General features: G+C 34.2%; 2 non-coding genes across 2 annotated transcripts; one reads left to right on the top strand and one right to left on the bottom strand.

Annotated features, from left to right (window-relative positions):
* The first annotated feature begins 1,889 nt into the window (after positions 1–1,889).
* On the top strand, positions 1,890–2,013 carry LOC145253073 (U5 spliceosomal RNA). Its single transcript, XR_013863707.1, has one exon. It is a non-coding gene; the product is annotated as a U5 spliceosomal RNA (small nuclear RNA).
* Positions 2,014–6,419: 4,406 nt separating this feature from the next.
* On the bottom strand, positions 6,420–6,543 carry LOC145253072 (U5 spliceosomal RNA). The gene has a single exon (XR_013863706.1). It is a non-coding gene; the product is annotated as a U5 spliceosomal RNA (small nuclear RNA).
* Between the last annotated feature and the right edge of the window lie 15,829 nt (positions 6,544–22,372).

Here is a 22,372-nt window from a genome sequence, read left to right as displayed (position 1 = left end):
GTTGGGTTACAATACCCGTTACAAGGTCATTTGAGTTTTATAATTATATAGATTTAATATAAAATATAATTTTTTACCATATATGATATCGCATACATCGCTATGGTATAATTATTACCATAAATCGGTATTTTTTTTAGTTTGCCGACCCTTCGGCATTCACCTTTGAATTGTCGACTTATAGATTTTGGGGGACGCTGAGAACGAATATTGCATTTATTTCTTGCGCAAACGAGTAGTTATTCATATTTGAAGACATTAAGTATCCAACGTAATCACTACAGTTTGGGAAGCAAGATGGCCGCCCGTGCATTTACTAAAAAACACCAAAAAGAGCCAAACGAGCCAAAAAAAATGAACCCAGGCCTCCTTTCACTTTCTCATGATTGAACAAGTAATTATTTTATGATAAAAAAAGACATTTATGTTCGTTTTTTGACACAAACCGATTTTTTTCTTCTGACACCAAATCTGATAATCAAACCCGTCGCAAATTTACCGTTTGCATGGTATGAACTCCTGGACCCTGGGACTTTTTGAAGAAATATTAGTTTCAATAAAGTGGGGGATCACTTTTCTATGATAATTTAACCTAACATGAGCACCCACACGTTGACCCTGCCCTCAAAAAAACATTTTGTTTATATTGGGGCGGGGGGATGTCACGGCGGTCGGGGGGATGTTGGGGCGTTGTTGTAATTGTACTATCTAGAAATGTTTCCTGTGAAGGTGTGTTTCGCAATGAGCATAAATAAAAGACAAGGTCAGACGTTTAAAACCATTGGCGTAGATTATATAGTCAGAGTTTGTGAACACCGTGTAGATCATACAGCCAGACTTTGTGAGCACCCTTTAGATTATGCAGCCAGACTTTGTGGGCACCCTGTATATATAGATGCATACATATAGTTTTCCATAAGTTTGGATTTCAATTTCGATTCAAGCTGATGCACCTAAGTCATATGAATATATATTTTATTATTTTTGAAATCACAACTTTATAATATATAAAAGTCGATAGAACATTAAGTCTATAATAATATATACGAAATCTGAATAAATAAAAATATCATATTTAAGCGTACATTACGGCAGGGCTACGCCAGGCATCTCTGCTAGCTTAGATAAATACTTTGCAGGTTTAACAAAAGAGCTACAATAATATCAGTGCGTCCCCATTTACCATTGAACATGTACAGAATACCAACATCAATATATTACATATGAATAAGTCCCTGTGGAATTTCCACAGATCCCGCTTATAATAATAATAATAATAATAATAATAATAATAATAATAATAATAATAATAATAATAATAGAGTCAAGGAGGAATGAATAACCAAAAAGAGAAAGCACTAGCCAGACCTCCTAAAGGACAAAATAAAGCAAGAGTTTCAAGGCCGAAAGTAAACCAACAGTTCACTTTCTATTTTCTTTACATTGATTTCAATAAACTTGAAAACACGACATGTGCAAGTCACTTAGAGGCGAGAAATACACACACATACATACAGACATACGAGAAGTGGTTACACAATTTTATTAGAATTGTGATTAACGTCGTAGATGCAGCGGAAAATTGGGTTCCACTTGGTATACTGTCATATGACCTTTAACTTCCGTTTATTTTCAGTTAAAGGTGAAGGTTATTTTACTATATGACGGTGAAATAGAAAAAAAGCTTATTTATTTTAATAATCTAATCGTAGTTTTCAAAATGCCTTCAACAAACGAATTTATAATATAAATAAGAATTGTATAAGTAAGTAAGAAATGTTTTATACGAAAGATAGAATTAATATTTGTGATGAAATAAAAATGTGTCACAAGCGACTGTTGCATGATATACAGTAAATAAGTACAGACCGACTACAAAACTTTTTTCGTTGCTCAGGTTTCCGGTCATTGATAGCGGATAAATCTTTCGCCTTTTACTAAAGATTTCCGTGTCCGGAAACAATTCAATGAGTCTATGGACTTATTTTTTGAACCCTACAAAACCAGTAGGGTTATAAATCAAATAATAACAGACATTTTATGTATGTATTTTTTTCTTTTTACACAGGAGTCACTACTTATCAAGGCCCGGGGGCCACTCGAGGATAAGGGTTGCTGGGTATACATTAGTCAATGTGATTATAGCGTAGTAAACATGAGTAGTGGGAATTTTGTAAATTGGATTACTTAGGCGGACGGTAGATCAAGGACTTGAAGACAATCAGATTGTAGTCAGCTGGAAAGCAGGCCATCAGAAGAGACTTCCACAGGCGTGCAGTTTTAAGAAAGAAGCTTTGTTCATGGAATTTACATTTAGGCTTAGACACAGATAAAGAGTGTGGGAAATTATTGATAGTGGTTTCAGCTATACGAGTGTTTTTCGTGAAAGATTGAAGCTCAGCTGAGCACTTTCCGTGAAAATAACGATAAAGCTGAGACAGTCTCGCAACGTCTCGTCTGTGGGAAAGAGGTTTAAGGGAAGTGAAAAGGGCATTCCCCACTAAGCTACAAAGTCTATTTTGAACTCTGTCAAAGCAGGATAAGCTACTTCTAGTAGCTCCTGCCCACATGTGGCAACAGTACTCCATAGTTGGCCGAACCTGGCTTTTATATAGGTAGAGAATTGCATCAGCAATGAGATATCTACTGAATCAATATAATGATCCCACCATTTTTCCAACGATCTTTGCAATGGATTTGATATACGTGTTCCATTTCAGGTCATGAGTAAAGGTCAAGCCCAGAAGCTTGCCAAAACATGAAGCCTCCCTAAGACGAGAGCCATTTCAACCGATGCCAGATTGGCATGAGAGCGTAGATGGTGTGGAGATAAAAGCTTATCTTACGCTATTGTTTTCAGAGTAAATCCATCTTCTACAAAAATAAATATTTAAAAAAAAAACAAAAAAACTAAAGGCTATCAAATTTAAGTAAAGTGAGCGACAAAATGCTACAAATACAAACCAGTTTGCCAGTTGAGGACAGTTGCTCTAGAAACACGTAGTATGTACGAAGGCAAACGATAATAATTTTTATTTCATGTTTGTTACCGAAAGCTACTCTTCTGTTCATTCTCAAATTTTTAATGCTCCCCTCCACTCTTCCAATAGGAAACCTCCAAGTTGCCAACACTTCAGATTTTTTTCGTCCCTTTCCACCCCAGCAATTGAGTTGTATTTTTTTTTTTTGAAATGTATAAGAAACATAAAGAAAAACAAAAAATTAGGCACAAGGCCACTAAAAAATTGGGAGGAGTATCTAAGGTCATCCTTGTTACCGTACCTTTGCTTGTCTATGCTAATCCTAGCTTGGGTTCACATTTACCACAAACACGCCGTAGGTCCTCCTACTTAAGTTCCTATTTACAATGTCTCCCCACGGGACAGAGTTAGACACCAGGGTCGTTTTTTAATGTGGAGAAAAGGAGCAAAAATAAACATTGTCTCAGTCGTTAAGGATTTCTCCTCCACTGACAGAGAACAAGAAATTGAAGTGCAGCATCTGAAGAACAGATACTACACTTTGATCTTGACCCGAAGGCCAAAAGGTCCTCCTACTTAAGTTGCCCAAATCATATTATGTGTTCTTTTGTTTTTGTTTTGCTTTTGTTTTTGTTTTGTTTTTTGTTTTTTGTTTTTGTTTTTTGTTCTTTTTACGGACAATAAAATGAATTTGCAAACCTAAAAATTATATAAATAGTCGTCTGTTTTATCTCATTGGTTTTGTGGTGGAAGAAAACGTCTAAAAAGTAAAAACAAAATGTTAGTTAGACCCTTCTAACCCTCTCTAGGTTGTAGACCGCCCACTGTTTTCCGGCTTAGTATGGCCCGAAAACAAGCAGGTCGCTCTCTACATGGGGCTGAATTCTAGGCAGAATCAAAGAAACTGGGATTTGGGGGTATATGAAGTTTCTCCAAGATCACTTATGACGTATTTTGTAGCTGTCATTACCAAAATAAGTTTTTTTTTTGTGTAACAAATATTTAAAAAATGGGGGAAAAAATAAAGCAAAGTGCTGCAGAATTTAAGCAAAGTGCAATAAACAAAAGGGTACCAAAAATATAGAAAATGAGCAAATGATAACCAGGCCCGAAAAGTATATCAATTTAATGAAGTTATATTGTAATATATAAATGATGAATTGCTTTTATTTCCCAAAGAAGGGGTTAAACTATTAACCTCAGGTACCAATTATGAAAATAAAAAATAGAACATGCAAAGAAGGGGTCTCTAGTAAAGAGAGTATTCTAGAATTTATTCTATCGAATGGAACGACAAAGTTAAATGTATCATCCAACCGATAGTGACAAATAAAACGGGAAATATACGGTGTCGGTTTTAAAATAATCTTACAAAAATAGTCTTACATAATTTGTAAAATATGAAAGAAAAGAAGCATGCGAAAAGGAGTCTTCAGAAATGTTTTTTTCCTTTTCTTCAGTCCTTTCCTTGAGAGGTACTCTTACAATCTTCTAGAGCCTTCTGGTTCTAATGTTTTTTGTTTTCTTTTTCTTTTAAAATAAAAATATAAATTGTTAATTAATTAAAATGTTATTATTTATTATTCTTATTAATGAAAACAAAAACGGCCACTAGTTTGGATGTGGTATTATGGTGACTGAGGGCTCTAGCTAGGATTAGCTTAGTCAACAAAAGTACAGTAACAAGGATGACCCTTTCCAAATTTTGATTGGCTTTGTACTTAATTTTATTTCGTCGACATTTTGTTTTGGAAACATTTTGTCGTCAGAATAAAATATATAAATCAAAGTTTATGGTGACAAGGATTCCTTGCAACAGCAATTTCCTCCGCACTTTCGAATGATCTTGTACCTATTTGTTATAGATTCAACTTTTTTAAATCCCTGCAAATACATATTTCAAAGTGTAGCATTCAAAATCGAAGTGACCGAAATAGATTTTTTTTTATTTTAGAATTTCTTAAAATTATTAATAACTAATAGTTATTGTATAAAAAAAAAAATGTAACTGCGCGGAAGCACATATGGCAGCAGCAGCAGCAGCAGCAGCAGCAGCTGTAGGACAGCCAACGTATGCAAATGATCTAGCCGTATGTGAGGTGACGTAACATAGAGGCAGAAGGACAGAAAATGATTATGAAAAAGAAAAAAAACGTGGCCTGAGAGCGACAGGAAAAGACGTGTCCTAAACATGACCGGACAAAGAGAGCACTATGTCTTCGACACCGCGGAGTCTTGTTAAACACATTGGAGTACGAGAAGACTTTTAAACAAGAGACAATGAGTTATTATAGAAGTACTTGTAAATAAATATCTGTTGTTTCAACTGAAAAAAAAAGTGAGTCGAGTTCTTTCCTTTGTTTCATTTCGACTGTCTGAATACACAGAAGAGGCGTTGCGATCCTGTCTTTGTTTTGATCGTTATTTCCATGGCAAGTGCTCGTCTGAGCTCCAATCCCTTTTCCCCCTCGTCAATCTTTCACGATAAACACCCGTCTAGCTGAAACCACTGTCCAAAATTTTCCCCACTCTTTAACTGTGCCTAAATCAAAACGGAGATTCCATGAACAAAGCTTCTTTCTTAGAAGTGCACGCCAGTGGAACTCTCTTCCGTCTGCCTGTTTCCCACCTGACTACAACGTGGATGTCTTCAAGACAAACATAAACAAATTCCTGATGAACCGCCCCCTTAAGTAAGGCACTTTGTCAAATCTCCAATACTAACGATTACTACGATACTATCCCATTGATTACTGTACACGCAATAACCCTTATCCCCGAGTAGCTTCCGGGCTTTGATAAGTGGTGACTTCCATGTAAAACAAAAAACGTGTGGGTGCTGAGTGTTGACATGTAACGACTACGTTACACGAATAAACATCTACCATATATACGAAACTAAAAATATAGATGATTGAAATCGAAATTATTCTAAAGCTATTCCTCTGTTCATTCTCCGATTTTCAGGTGGAATCAAAGATTATGGCGACAAAGAATGACCAACGACGCTCATTTTCCCGCACTTTCAAGAATTCGGTTATAACCAGCAACCACGCACTAATAATAACCCTTGCTGCTCCTTGGAGTCTAGGTAACAACAAATATTCCCAGATTTCTAGTATTCTCCACCTCTTTCGATAAACTATTAGGATTAGCATAGGAAACCAAAGGTGCAGTGACGAGGATGACGAAAGAAAGATCTTCCTTCTCATTTTTTGATGGCCTTGTGCCTAACATTTTGTTCTTGAGGAGCCGTACCTCTAAGTAATCCAATTTACAAAATTCCCATTACTTATGTCTACTACGCTGTAATCACATTGACTAATGTATGCCCATCAACCCTTATCCTCGAGTGACCTCCGGGCCTTGATAAGTAGTGATTCCTGTTCAAAAAGAAAAAAATACATACATAAAATGTCTGTTATTATTTGATTTATAACCCTACTGGTTTTGTAGGGTTCAAAAAATAAGTCCATAGACTCATTGAATTGTTTCCGGACACGGAAATCTTTAGTAAAAGGCGAAAGATTTATCCGCTATCAATGACCGGAAACCTGAGCAACGAAAAAAGTTTTGTAGTCGGTCTGTAGTTATTTACTGTATATCATGCAACAGTCGCTTGTGCCACATTTTTATTTCATCACAAATATTAATTCTATCTTTCGTATAAAACATTTCTTACTTACTTATACAATTCTAATTTATATTATGAATTCGTTTGTTGACGGCATTTTGAAAACTACCTTCAGATTATTAAAATAAATAAGCTTTTTTTTTCTATTTCACCGTCATATAGTAAAATAACCTTCACCTTTAATTGAAAATAAACGGAAGTTAAAGGTCATGTGACAGCATATCAAGTGGAACCCAATTTTCCGCTGTATCTACGACGTTAATCACAATTCTAATAAAATTGTGTAACCACTTCTCGTATGTCTGAATGTATGCGTGTGTATTTCTCGCCTCTAAGTGACTTGCACATGTCGTGTTTTCAAGTTTATTGAAATCAATGTAAAGAAATTAGAAAGTGAACCGTTGGGCCTCGTAACTCTCGCTTTATTTTGTCCTTTAGGCCCTTACGTTTTATGAGCGATGTTTACGACAAAGGGGAAAGAATTGCTGTTTTCGGGGTCAAATTCCGCCCATCCAATACTTAGTTTTTTTTTTTTATTATTATTTTATCTTTTACCGAAGAAGTAATTTTGCTTGTTTTTTTAGCTTCTTATGTCAAGTGTCTTAATACCTTGTCTGGAGCGATTTCCATAAAAAAAATCAAAAGCGTAATAATGTGTAACTAACAGGGACACCCGGAGGAGCCCGACCGTATTTGAATTTATGCAGATTTCGTATATATTATTATAGAGTAAATTTTGTATCGGTTCTTATATATTATAAAGTTGTGATTTCCAAAAATAAAAAAACTGTATCAATATGACTTGGATGCATCAGCTTCAATGAAGAAAAAATATATGTATTACTTGAGTGCCATCAGCTATAATCGAAACCGAAACCAAAATTTATGAAGAATTCTTGATAAAATTATTTAGTACAAGAAATGGAAGTCCATAACAATTAAACGACATTCGCTAGGAGGAAAAATATTTAAGCTTTACACACAAAATAACACTCACACTATCGTATTAATATATAAATTAGCGGCACCTGTGGTTGGTTGGTTGCTTTTGTTTTACGGCATATCAACCCTTTTCGGGTTATTTAATGCCGAATCCAAAGATTTTGAAAAAGATTTTTAATAGAATATATTTGTTTAAGTCATTTTCTATTTAACCCATAGTTGGGACCCTAACAGGTACTACCACTCCGGGTCAGAGTGGACCTGGGAGCAATGGTAATTAAAGGGTGGCTCCACACTCCCGAAAGCCCACAAGCTGGGGCCTCACCACTGGATATAGTTTAAGGTCATATCCAGGACCCCCATTGAGGGACTTTTACCCTCTGCAGGGGGGCAGTCGGTGTATTCTAATGCCCCACCGACAGGGCCACGGCACCTGTGGAAATTCTACAGCAGACTCATTCATATGTAATATATTGATGTTGACATTCTGTAGATGTTCAGTGTAAATGGAGACGCTCTGATGTTGTAGCTTTTTTGTTAAAACTGACAAAGTATTTATCTAAGCTAGCACGACCGCCCAGCAAAGCATGACCGTAAAATACCCTTTTTTTTCTTTTTTTTTTTACACAGTGGTCACCACTTATCAAGGGCCGGAAGCCACTCAAGGATAAGGGTCATCGCAAGTACATTACGTTAGTGTGAAGATTTGATGAAGTGTTTACTTAAGGGGGCGGTTCATTAGGAATTTGTTAACGTTGGACTTGAAGACATCTAAGCTGTAGTCAGGTGGGAAGCAGGCAGACGGAACAGAGGTCCACAGGCGTGCAGTTCTAAAAAAGAAGCTTTGTTCATGGAATCCACGTTTTGATTTAGGCACAGATAAAGAGTGGGGGAAAACTTAAATATCATATTTTAATTCTTGCAGATTTCATATATCTATATAATACTAAAAGTCTATGGATCTTGTATGTTTGCAATCAGATTTCCGGTTTTCAACATCCGGTTGCGCATGCGTAAATAGCAACGTCTTCAATCCGTTATTCCAATTCCGGAATTTTTATATCGCTTTTAATACAAACAATTTCATTTAATTTGATCAAATAGTTTTTTGTTTTTTTTTAACGGCTAAAAACATTCAACTTCGTAAAGTCTTTCGCAGTTTCAAAAAAACTTCTCCCTTTTAAAAAAACAAAAGTAAACAAACAAGAAAAACAACACTCATTATTAATAGAAACAGCGGCGGTGAAAGAAAACACCTCTCACTTTCCCTCTAATAGATTTCAACACTCCTACTCCCTCTGTTTTCGTTACGTACGCGAGAAATCTTTTATTCATGTCATTATAAATAAATAATTTTATAAAATCAACCGTAGTTTTTTTTTTTTTTTTAACGGCTAAAAACATTCAACTTCGTAAAGTCTGTCGCAGTTTCAAAAAAGCTTCTCCCTTTTAAAAAACAACACTCATTATTAATAGAAACAGCGGCGGTGAAAGAAAACACCTCTCACTTTCACTCTCATAGATTTCAACACTCCTACTCCCTCTGTTTTCGTTACGTACGCGAGAAATAGTTACGTGTATGTGTGAGAGAGAGAAAAAGGGAGCGATGTAAAACTGGATAGTTAAGCGAAAAGAAAAAAATAAAAGTTTTTTTAAAACACTCAAATTGTACAAAAAGTGTTGTAAATAGAAAAGTATTGTCTTAGTTTTAGTGACCTTATTATTAGCATATGAATACAATATTTATTTTCTGTACAATAAGTGCTTAAGCACCCGTGCTTTTCAGCGATACATATTCAATAAAATAAATTGATTAATATAATTAATCTGGATATAAGAGAGTTAGAACCTGATAAGAAGTCTCAATTAAGCAAAAGGATAACAAAAGTTTTCTTTAAAAAAAATTAATTGTACAAAAAATGTAAATAGAAAAGAATTGTCTTAATTTTATTGACCTTATTATTAACAGACAAATTAAATATTTTACACAATGGGTACTGAATGTTTGCTTAAATTAAATGAAAAAAGTTACATTTTATTTTCATTTTCTATTTAAAAAGCCATTAATAACATGTGGAGAGTGTTTTTTTATTATTCTGTACTTTCAACTAACAATTTCATTTAAAAGATGATATATCAAAATTTGAATTTAACTATAATAAGGATTATGATACCTGTTCAGTGCATATTTACCTATAAGTATGACCAACCACTTATAATTCATTAACTGTAATTTAAAAAAAAATAACAATTATAATAAACAGAACGACTCATAGAAATCTATCTATATTCTTTTTTCATTTTAATATACTTTCATAGAAATGCTTCTGTTATGTAAAAAAAAACTATTTTCTTTATGCCACAGGTGTCACGCTCATACATGAATTCCATAGCTAATATAACGTACTGACCCAACGGGTCACGGGTGGTCTAGTATTATTATAAAGTTAATATACTATCGATTTTTATATATTATAAAGTTGCGATTTCAAAAATAAAGATATATCCATATGACTTTGGCGCATTAGCTTGAATCGAAACCGAAATTAAAACTTCTGAAAAAAAAAAAATATATATATATATATATATATAAGTGAACGTGTCTGTCTGTCTGTCTGTCTGTCTGTGTACATTTCCCTACGCTATAACTGTCAATTTTTAGTCTATAGACTCGAAATTTGAAATACCGGGTACTGAGATTTGGGAAAATCGATGCGACGGGTGTCAGCTAGAAATTTGGCTGTTAAGGGGTCGAATTTCAACGATTTGACCTTTAAGAACTCTACCAAACTCCTCCGACAATTTTGGGTCTAGACACTTGAAATTTTAGATATAGGTTCCTTGAACCTGGATCTAACTTAATAAAGTGATTTGAGCCCGAAACTATAAATTTTAAGGGGTCATAATAGGGGTCAAATAAACAAAATTTACTCTTTTTTTTTTTTTGCTCAGCATACACCGCCAAACACCCGGGCAACGCCGGGCTGAAATGCTAGTATATATATATATATATATATATATATATATATATATATATATATATATATATATATATATATATATATATATATATATAATTTAAAGGAGATTAGAATAATAGTCTAAAGAGCTAAGTGTATTTTAATGTAATAGTGAAATTACTAGTTTAATTAAAATACAGGAAATGCTCGTTGTAATTTAGATATATAATAAGCTCGATAGTTAAATGTCCTAGAGCTAATTCAATATTAAGTAATGTGATTTATAATTTAAAAGTTTTAAAATTTTTTAAAATTTAAAAATCAAAATTTAATTAAATTAAAAATCAGTTTCATAAGAAGGAACAACAACAAAGTCAATTATCTGTACGATCGTTTCGGAAATCCGTGCTTTTTATTTGTGGTATACATGAAGTCACGTAGAATAATTATACATAGTTTTTTTGGTAAGCACGGTCTCCTCATCAGCAAATTTAGGAGGATTTCTATTGAATTGAAAAGACTTATTAAAAAGGTTTATTTTTGGTGTCTTTTCAATTCAATAGAAATCCTCCTAAATTTGCTGATGAGGAGACCGTGCTTACCAAAAAAACTATGTATAATTATTCTACGTGACTTCATGTATACCACAAATAAAAAGCACGGATTTCCGAAACGATCGTACAGATAATTGACTTTGTTGTTGTTCCTTCTTATGAAACTGATTTTTAATTTAATTAAATTTTGATTTTTAAATTTTAAAAAATTTTAAAACTTTTAAATTATAAATCACATTACTTAATATATATATATATATATATATATATATATATATATATATATATATATATATATATAAAAAAACTTGAGTCCCTTAGAAACCTTTTTGGTAAAATTATTTATAAGAAATGGAAGGCTATAATCAAATGACCCGAATGTAAATGTGACACAGAAAGTAACACACACGCTATCGTATTAATATATAGATAAAATAAAATTTCAAAATCCATATTTAAAAAATTATTTATTTACGAAATTAAAGAAACCAGATTTACCATAATTGGAAACGTTATTTTTGGCAAGGAAAACTTTGGATTCTGTTTCGATATTTTATTTCACGGGTTAGTTTATTAAAAAGACTAGTTTGTTTTCTAAGAAACCGAAATGCATTTTATTGGAAGTTATTTAATTAATATTTCACCATGACCTATGTCTGTGCAAAATTTCAAAAAATTATCCCCAGCGTGGTTGTTGAGAAAAGTGCGAACAAACGAACGGGAGTGAATTACTAGATCCAATCCCGCTTTTGTCGGGAATTAAAAAAAACTGCATTGTATTGTTTTTCTACGGGTTAATATTTTTACGCTATATAATTTAGTTTCCAGAAGTGACAGCTATGGCCCCAGAGTCACGACGTGTACTTCTATAACATACTTTTGCAAAAACACTTTTTTTAAACCGTGGCATTGTGTTTGTCTTGATTATTGTCGACATGCAAGAATACTAAAATAAATAAATACGTATAGGATTGATTCTTTCATGAAGGGCGCGTGTATCAGTGTGGGCGATTTTAAGTTAACAGACTTCATACAAAAAGATGGCGCAACAAAAATTGCCAATCATGTCAAATGTTAAATAACTAGAAACGTTGTGCGATATTTTTATTATTAATACTCACTAGGAGTTCTCGCACAAGTCATCATCAGAGATTGCTTACTGACAACAACCGATAGTGTCCCTTGGTGTCTGTGTGACAATAAGTCTCCCCAGATTTCCAGTACTCTGTTCCCTTTCTGATGACCTTTGCGAATCAATTTGCATCATTGCAATAGCCGTTTGCCATTGGCTTCTCGCTGGCAATGATCATTCATCATCACTGGAATTTGAGTGGCAATCTCTTCGTCTTCTTCTCCTTGTATCATGGCATGTTAATGCCATAAATGAAATCATGGTTAGTGTTCTCCATAGGCTTCAGTCCATTGTTGGTCCGATTCTTCTGAAGACATCACATGATTTGAACTTGGCAGAACACATAGGAAGAGTTGCCATTACCTTCCCCAACGCAATGGCATCCGACTCGCTTGTTTGCACTTATCCGTTGTCCTTAGATCATCCGCATAGCTGCAGTCAAATAACGTAACTCTTAATAACATAGAACCGTTGATCTGCTAGAGATTCATCCTCCTCCATGCCCATCCAAAGTCCTGCTGCTGACGCCATCAGAGTTACCTTCTCCTAGATGCATGTCTTAACTAAGACTAGGGGGCGCATCTCTCCCAGTGAATTAATGCACCTCCAGATACTAACCTGGAAATTCTCGGCGCGGTACATACAGCGCCTAGTCTTCCCAAATAGATGGTAATAAGTAGGGCTGTGACATATTCTCTTTCAAATATGCTCTATATTCTTTTTATATGCCGGGAATATTCTTTAAGAATATGCTCGAGAATATGCTTTTTTTACACGGGAATATTTTTTAAAAAAGAATATGCTTTTTTTTGCATAGGAATATTCTTTTTAAAAAGAATATGCTGCTTTGAGAAGGAATATTCTCTTTTGCTACCGTATATTTATTTTTATAAATCGCATATTTTCACTGTACTTCAAGCGAATATATTTATGCTAGGTACCTTAGATTTACGTTTGCAACAATATTAACCCTTTCTATTCCAATGGGCCGATATATCGGCCATGGGGATTTAAGGTAAAAGAAGACCTACAGATATTTCGGCCTTACTATAGTATTTTAATAGAACGGGTATAGTTGTGTAGTTGGTAATTTTGCAATGTTAGGGTCGAAAGTGTTAATTATATGTTGTTTTATAAATTCTATTGATGATTTTGTAAAAGCTTCAGTTAATGCCGAAAACGCAAGAAAATATATAGAAAAAACGTTTATTTTTATGCTATAAATACTTCTAACAATTAAACACTATCAAGCTTAAACAAATATTTTATTCATTGCATTTTACAATTAAATGCGTTTTTAAGTTCTCAAAATTGAAACTTCTGCGGTTGTCTGCTAAAACGGTCTTATACTGGGAAAAAAACTTGTTCCGCGTCGCATGAGACTACTGGGGCATATTTCAAGCTGCCCATTTCTTCGGCACTTAAAACTTTTAAATGATCTATGTCATCCAAATTTCCTTCATTTTCAAAAGCCTTCCCACTAATAAATGCATCGAGACGTTTTAAAGTAGCAAAACCTTTGTTCTTTGAAATGACATTCTTCAGCTTTTTACGAAATTGGGAGTCATCCATCTCCTCAAGTGTCATTTCGACCTCTCTAATTAATTCAATAGATTTTGAAAGACTCAGCCCTTTAGTCTCCAACTTTGCAATATTTTTTGTTAAAATGGAAAAACTGTTGGCGATAAAGCCGAGATCAAATGGCAGTGATTCCTCATCCAACATTTTTTTGGACTTCAATATACTTTGGGCCTCTGTTGAATCTAGAGACATTATGACAGGAGTAATTTCGGGCAAATGTTTGGCGTAATAATGCGCTGCATCTAACCACGTACCCCATCTTGTTACAATGGGACTCGGTGGAAGGGGTACTCCTGGGGCTAGTTTCCTGAACTTTTCGATCCGATTGGGTGCTTTTAAAAATATACTTTTTACAGTTGAAATCAGTTTATTTACTTTTGGGTGCGCCTGCCTGACTAATTCCGCAACCCTGTGCAAGCCATTGGCCAAACAAGTAACGTGCACCATTTTCGGGTATAAAACCTGAAGAGCATTCATAGCTTTGGACATATATGCAGCTGCATCAGTGGTTACAAGGAGCACATTATTATAAAGTACTTGCTGCGGCCACAAAAACTGCAACGAATCGTTAAAAGCAGCAATTGTAGAATGATTAACTTTTGGCCGACATGCAATATTTCCCAAATAGCACTTGCTGCGTTCCTCTTCTACCCCAAGAATGCCAAACACAAAGCAAGCAATAAAACGCTGCTCTACATCAGTGGTTTCATCAATCGAGACCCACAGTTTCATTCCAGCAGCTTTTTCTCTGAGTGACTTCACTTTTGCTTCATACACTTCACTAACGTAATATTTTCTTAGTGTAGTCTGATTTGGAATATTTCTATGTGTGTACCTATTAAGAAAGTCTTTGAACACATTGCTCAGTTTAGGAAACGGAATATCCGCTGCAATCAACGCTTTGTATAAGTCAGCGTTGAACAAATTATTCGTACTGGCTCCTAAATCAGTTGCTGCAGTAGGAACTTCGCCTAACGTTGCCGTGTAGGTCTTTTTTGCCAAATGTGCGTTGGTTTTTAAATGCTGCTTTAGAGATTTTTTACAACTTTTGATCTGTAAAAATAAAAATAAATTATTTAATGGTAATATATACATTTAAAAGGAAGGGTGGAAAAAGTTATTTGAAGCCGATTAACATTTATTAATTAACGTAAAAAGTAGATAAAATAAATTGTAAATTTCAACGTTCAATCAAAGTTTAATACCGCTAGATTTACCGTTATAGAATTTCAAAAACAAAACTACTATAACAACGCCAATCTATTAGTCAACTATATTGGAAATTTTATGTATTAAAGTTTGTTCCTACCTGGATATTGCAGTATTTGCAGGTTAAGCAATTGCCAGTTAACTGGTAATCTTCAAATTCATCGGCATATCTTGCCATCCGTTCAGCAGGAGTGCTAATTATTTTCGGCATTTTTTGTTTAGTTTTTTTAGATCTTGTAAATTCGTCCTGGGTACTAGCACGCTTTGAGTATCTACAAGGACGAGATGTCTGTACATATTTATATATATGCCTATAATATCACTCTTTTTTAACAGACCAAATTTTAGACCCTTTTTATGTAAATTCACATCTGTTAGGGTTATACCACGTTTAATTCATCTAAAAAAATGAATAAATTAAAAACTCTTATCTAAATATTTTCTTTCAGCATATTTTCGGCAAAACAAAACTTATTCCATAAATATTTTGCATATTCTTTTTTTTTAAGAGAATAGGCTTTTTGTTAAAGGAATATTCTTAAAAAAAAAGAATATGCTTTTTGTTAAAAGAACATTCTCTAACGAAATATATGCAAAGAATATTCTTTTGTAAAAGAATATGCTTGTCACAGCCCTAGTAATAAGCCTCCCCGAGGCCACAGTTCTTTTCGCATTCATCCAGTGGAGATCTGGTTAGTGCTTGCTCTCCTCGATCTTTCATTCATCCTTGACCCTTCTCGACTATTTGTTGTGACGTCAATTGATGCCGGCAATACAATTTATATATATATATATATATATATATATATATATATATATATATATATATATATATCCATCTGTACTCCTATAAATTTGGGTTATTTTTGTATTCATATTCATATTAGAATCCTTTTTTTCTATGTATTTAAAAAGAAAATACAACTTTATTGTATATGGGTCGTGGAATTGCATTCATCTGTAAAAGATCTAGCTAATTTGCATATTGCAAATTCTTAATTTCTATATGGCCGGTTGGCGTTTGTAGTTCATGTGTATTAGTTCCCGCGTTCAAGGGTTTTCATTGATATTTTAGCTGTTTTCATTATTTCAATCTATTGTATCTATCCCCTTAATTCCAATTTCTCCCATTTATTTTTCGACGTTTTTCGAGATTGATCCTAGTGCTCCTACGATTATTGACTTTCTTCATCTTCCATATCCCTTTGAGCTTTATGACCAGTTAAGTGTATTTGCTTCGCTTTTCCGTCTCTTTCATATTCATTCTATTGTTTGTTGGAACGGCGAAATCTACGACCTGGCATAAATTTTACTTCTTGTTAACTATTATGACATGTAGACTCCCTGCTTAGATGGATGTATCGGTTTTATATAATCATGTCGTATATGAATTCATGGTTTCCGCTTTCCAGTCCTACTACCGGTTTGTGCTTGTACTTCCAGGTGTTTACGGTGCAGTTGTTTGCATAATTCCTAGTGTACTGCTTTCCCTAACCTGATCATGTCTATTCTTATATTCTTTTTGAAGCTAGTTTGCTGCATCTACTTATAATGTGATTTATCGTTTCGTTCCTTTGTCCACATAGTCTGCATTTGCTGTTTTCTAGTTTTTATCGATCTTTGCTTTTATATGGTTGGTTTTAATCGCATTATTTTCTGCGGTTGTTATTAGTGATTAAGTTTCTCTATCTAGGTGTCCTTTTCGTAGCAATATCTGAGTGTTTATGTGAATTCTATGCTCTGTCATCCTTATAAATTATCCGTGTAGTTGTTTTTCTTTCCATTTCTCTTTTCTTGCCTCTTACCTTATCTTTCCGTTATCTTGTTTATTTTAAAGTATCATTGCTGCAGTGATTATCTATTCTGCGTTATTTCTTATACATTTTTTTTTTTCAATTTTTTTTTTCCGATCCGTTTGTCTGGACGATTTTCAGATAACCGTCCATTAGTTTTTCCTAAAATTTTGCTACAAATTGTATTTATTTAAATAGATGTGCACAGTAAAAAAAAATTTTGGCGAAAATTCCCGCTGCGTCCCCAAGGGCTCAAGGAGGTCAAAAATGACACGTTTTCCCCATAATTTTGATCCATCCAGTAGATTTTTCTTTAACTTGGCCAAAATGTGGAGCCCATTGTTCTTAATATAAATCTAGTATGGGTGATCCTGGCAAAATTCTGGTTCGCGTTCCCGGGGACTTTTAGTGCTAAAAACGCCCATTTGGGGGGGGGGGCTTTTGGGGGGGGGCTTTTTTCATATTTCTCAACCAAAACTTGATATGTCTGATTATATAGTGGTTTTTCATTTTCAAATATACATGTGTTAAGGCCTGAAACTGCACCGTTATCCATTTACACTGGGATTCGGCGTCCCCATAGCTCAAAAGTGGTAAAAAATGCCCCAAAATGACCAAAAATAACACTTTTTGCTCCATATCGTTTGATCTATCCCTTAGATTTTCCTGAAACTTACCCAAAATGTGGAGGCCATTGTTTTTAATATAAATTCAGCATGAGTGACTCTGACTAAATTCTGGTTTGCATCCCTCTGGGACTTTTAGGGCTTAAAAAAACATGCTTTTTTGGAGCTCTTTTTTAATATTACTCAAAAACTTGATGTGTATGTCTATATAGTGGTTTTCCATGGTGCTGAATTCAAATAAACATTTCTTAAGGCGTTAAACTGTACCGTTTGTCCATTTTCACTGGGATTCGGCGTGCCCAGGAGCTCAAAAGGGGTCACAAATGCCCCAAAATTGCAAAAAAATGACACTTTTATGCCATAAATTTTGCCCCATCCATTCGATTTTTCTGAAACTTGGCGAAAACGTGAAGGCAACGTTGGCCCTTCACACTTCTCACATTCATCATTTCTTCATTATTTTTTGTGGCGTCATCTCACATGCAGCACCAGTGGGGGACCACGCACACGCGGCTTGTTATTACTGTTTTTATTATCATTCATCATATTATCATTGTTGCTATTATTTTTTATTATTGTTGCTATTATTATTGCTATTATTGTTGCCATTATTATTATTATTATTATTATTATTATTATTATTATTATTATCGTTATTGTTATGATTATTTTATGATTATTTTTATTGTTGTCATTATTGTTGTCATTATTATTATTATTATTATTATTATTATTATTATTATTATTATTATTGCTATTATAATTATGATTGTTATTATTATACTTATTATTATTTTAACTGGTGGAATAACAGAATAGGGGAAAAAAGGCACGAAAAGAAAATAGAAAATAAAATTGTGCAGATGCGAAAAAATACAAAGATGGATGGATGCTTGGGCGAATGAGCCCGGGACCAAAATTTGAATAATTCTCGACACATCATCGCACGATTCTCAGAGAATAAATATTTCATATGTCGCTTCTTTCTTGTGCATCTTAAAGACGTGTGAGAAACGTGAACGACGAGGAAGAAGGGAAGGAAGAAAGGAAAAACGAAGAGCAGAAAGAAAAAAAGAAAGGAAAGGAAAGATTCATTGCGGAAAGACAGTAATTTATCGCTCTCCCATACGAGTTAGATGTGACACAAGGGTCTTAAAGTGGAATTGAAAAACCAGCGATCTCATGGTGGAGCACTCTGACCTGCAAAAAAAAAATAATCTGGGCAGCCCCGTTGGTATTCCTCGGGAAGGACGCCTTATGCGATAAGTAATAAAATAAATCCCTATTCAAATAGACAAGGCAAAGCCTAGGAGGGTAGATCTCCTAGAACCGCTCAGGACCAGCATCATACCGCAATCAACAGCGAAAAGGCCAGTTCAGAAATGACCTAGACTTTGTGAACTTTGGAAGCGTGGGCAAAATTGCCACGATTGGATTTCTTGACCGGAAACATTACGGGGAAAGTTGTGATGAAATTTTCCCTAAATATGATTAAAGTCAAATGAAAGAAGGGAAAAAAGAGGAAATTAACGAGATGGTCGGGATCGATAAAAATTAAATGGAAAATACGGAAAGAGAAATTATGTTTTCAATAATAAATCAAACTCTCTATACGGGGGGGGTATTCATGCATTGTTTTTTTTATCACTTTCTTTTCTGCGAGACCCCAAATGTTGATTACGTATATGCGTGCATGTACCGTACCTTAATTTACTGTCTTTCTTCTTGTCTTTCAATCCAGACTGACGCCACGGTTTTTCTCCGTTGTCGCAGTTTCATCTATATAATATACAAATAAAGCTTATTTTCATGCAAAAAAGACACGAGGCGACGTTCGCTGAAGGTTTCTTGAACGTTTTAGGTTGGGAGAGAATTGACCTACACAAAAAAGAGCAACTAATATTCTTTTAGCTAATTATTTGACTTATCTTCTTACTTAAATCTTTCAGTGACAGATGTTAGGGGAGTGTAAGATTTCGCACTTAGCGATTATCAAAGTTTTCTTACTACATTATTAGCCAACCGCCTCGCGCAACCTATGACAGACTTGCATTATTCGATGTATTTCGTTCGGCTTCCACAGACAGACTCATTTGTAAACCTTTGTTTTCTCTCAGCTTGAAAAACTGATCTGACATCTTTTGTTTTAATCTCACATGTCAGCTATACTTATTCTGTTTGGGGCATTATGACAAGCACTCAATGTGACTATGTGAAAGTTTTTACTAGTTGGTCTAATCGCCATTCACACGGGTTCATTAATATGTAAAAACATGAAAAGATATGCCTCAGAATGAAGAAAGAAAGAAAATTTAAAAATTAAAGCTGGAACAGAAAGAAAGGAAAAAAAACAAAGAAAGAGGATCAAGAAACAAAAATTTAAATTGCGAAAAGTAAAAAAAAAAAAAAGAAATTACTTAGAAAGAGTACAAGTAAAAACGAATGAAAGTAATTTGGAAATATCGAGAGGCAGACGACACGGAAATAGAGATAACGTAGAAGAGAAGAATGGGACAAAAGAAGGAAAGACAGAAAGAAAAAAGGAAGAAAGGAGAGAAAGAAAAGAAATTTTTGTGAGAAATAAAAAAGAAAGTAAAAATAAAGAAAATCAAAAACTGGTTGAAATAGAAAGAAAGTTTACAAGCAAGCAAGCAAGCAAGCAAAAAAGAAAGAAAGAAAGAAAAAGAAAGAAAGGAAAAAGAAAGAGGTTTGAGAAATATTTTTTTAAATTACTTTTCCTTATTTTATTTTTTTTTTCTTTTAACTCTTGGTAATTTAATTTTTTATTTTTTCTCAAACCTCTTTCTTTTTCCTTTCTTACTTTTTCTTCCTTTCTTTCTTTATTTCTTTCTTGCTTGCTTGCTTGCTTGCTTGCTTGTATTCCTTCTTTCTATTTCAGTCATTTTTTTATTTTTCTTTATTTTTACTTTCCTTTTCTTATTTCTCCCAAAATTAGAAAAGAAAAAGAAAGAAGAAATAATAGAATGAAATAAAGAAAGGGATAAAGAAAGGGAGTTAAAAAAAGAAAAATAGAGAAAAAACAAACAAAATAAGAAAAAGAAAGAAAGAAAAATTAGACATGAAGGAAGAATTTAAAAATCACAAACCAAATGAAGAAATGGATTTGTAGCGATTGATTGATTTGTTGTTTCTTTATTTCTGATTGGCAATTCCTTTGTGAAAAACAACAGCGCATATAACAAGATGTTCCTTAAAGTCAAAAGAACAAACATTCTTAAGATGCGTCCATTCAATCTATGCGTTTTTAGCGATAAACCAGTTATTTCAAATTTTTAAGTGACAGGTGGACAGAACCTCTTAATGGGCTGCATCTGAATACTCTATTTCAAACTTAAGCGTGAAAATCCGACGGACCTAGTCTCATATACGGATGTGTGGACGCATATAACATTTAAAAAATGACTAAGAAAAGCTAAAATTTATAAAAAATCAATAATATTGAAAAAAAAAAAAAAAGCAAATTTGTTCGATTTGAGTTCGGTGAATCAATACTTAAGATAAACCGAATCAAAGATGTCGTCCATGCTCTCTCTCTCTCTCTCTCTCTCTCTCTCTCTCTCTCTCTCTCTCTCTCTCTCTCTCTCTCTCTCTCTATGTATACATATATATATATAGAGAGAGAGAGATTTGTTGTTTTTTTTACGATAAATACGGTTAAATAGTGGCTCCAACTGGAAGCTCATTTTTTATTTGCTAGAAAGTCGCCCATAATTTATTTTGACGTATATAACATTTTATTTATTTTTATTATCTTTAAAACAGTAATCTACATACACGCGTTTTTCAAGGTAACTACCTCTCCTCAGCGTAGCTTGACTGTTTCTAGGAATCGAATTCCAGACCATATGTATCACAGTCCGGCGCGTTAACCGTTCCGCTACGAACTCCTAGATGACTTTTACTCTTCATTTTTATCGCTTATGAATGAAGATTTGTTGTTGTTGTTGTTGTTGTTGTTGTTGTTGTTTTTTAACGATAAATACGGTTATATAGTGGCTACACTTCGAAGCTAATTTTTTATTTACTAGAAAGTCGCCTATATATGATGAATTCAAATTAAATCATATATGTACCATTCAGTATGGACCCGGTCATTGAAGACCGGATAATAAATAAAGTTTATTAATAAGACCAAAAAATGCAACCTCGTTCGCCCCTCGGGGCATGTGGCGCAGTGGGTAGAGACGTTGAATTTTCCCCAGCTAAAACCCAAATATAAAGTTTCGTATGGGTTCGAATACCCTATATATTAAGTTTCATGTCTGTAGAATACAAACTGACAGAGGAGTTTAGTAGGAAAATTTTTTAACAAATATATATATGCATACAAGGCCACTCGAGGATAAGGGTTGAAGGGTGTGCAGTCAATGGGATAATATAGTAATCGTTAGTAGTGGAAACTTGGTAAATTGGATTATTTAAAGGGAACGGCTCATGAAGATCTTGTTTACGTTGGACTCGAAGGCGACCATATTGTAGTCAGCTGGAAAGCAGGCAAACGGAAGAGAGTTTCACAGGTGGCCAGTTCTAAGAAAGAAGCTTTGTTCATGGAATCTACATTTAGGTTTAGGCGTAGATAAATAGCGGGGGAAATTGTTGATAGACGATTGTTTCTCGTGAAAGTTTGGCGAGGGGGACCATAGATTGGAGCTCAGATGAGCATTTGCCATGAAAATAACGATAAAGTAGAGACAGGTTCGCAACCTCTCTTCTGTGAGAAAAAAAGTTGCAGGGAACAGAAAAGGGCATCGCCCACTAGACTACGAAGTCTATTTTGAACTCTGTCAAGGCAGAATAAGTTCTTTCTAGCAGTTCTCTCTAGCAGATGTGGTAACAATACTTCATCCTTGGACGCACCTGGCTCTAATATAGGTAGAGAATTGCATCAGCAGTGAGATATCTACTGAATCAATAGAAGGACCCCACCATTTGTCCAGCG

Source organism: Euprymna scolopes, chromosome 29, assembly GCF_053919585.1.
Source record: "Euprymna scolopes isolate OS-2025 chromosome 29, ASM5391958v1, whole genome shotgun sequence".
Lineage (NCBI taxonomy): Eukaryota > Metazoa > Mollusca > Cephalopoda > Sepiida > Sepiolidae > Euprymna > Euprymna scolopes.
Note: the sequence above shows the minus strand (reverse complement) of the source record. Positions and strands in the feature narration are given on the sequence as shown.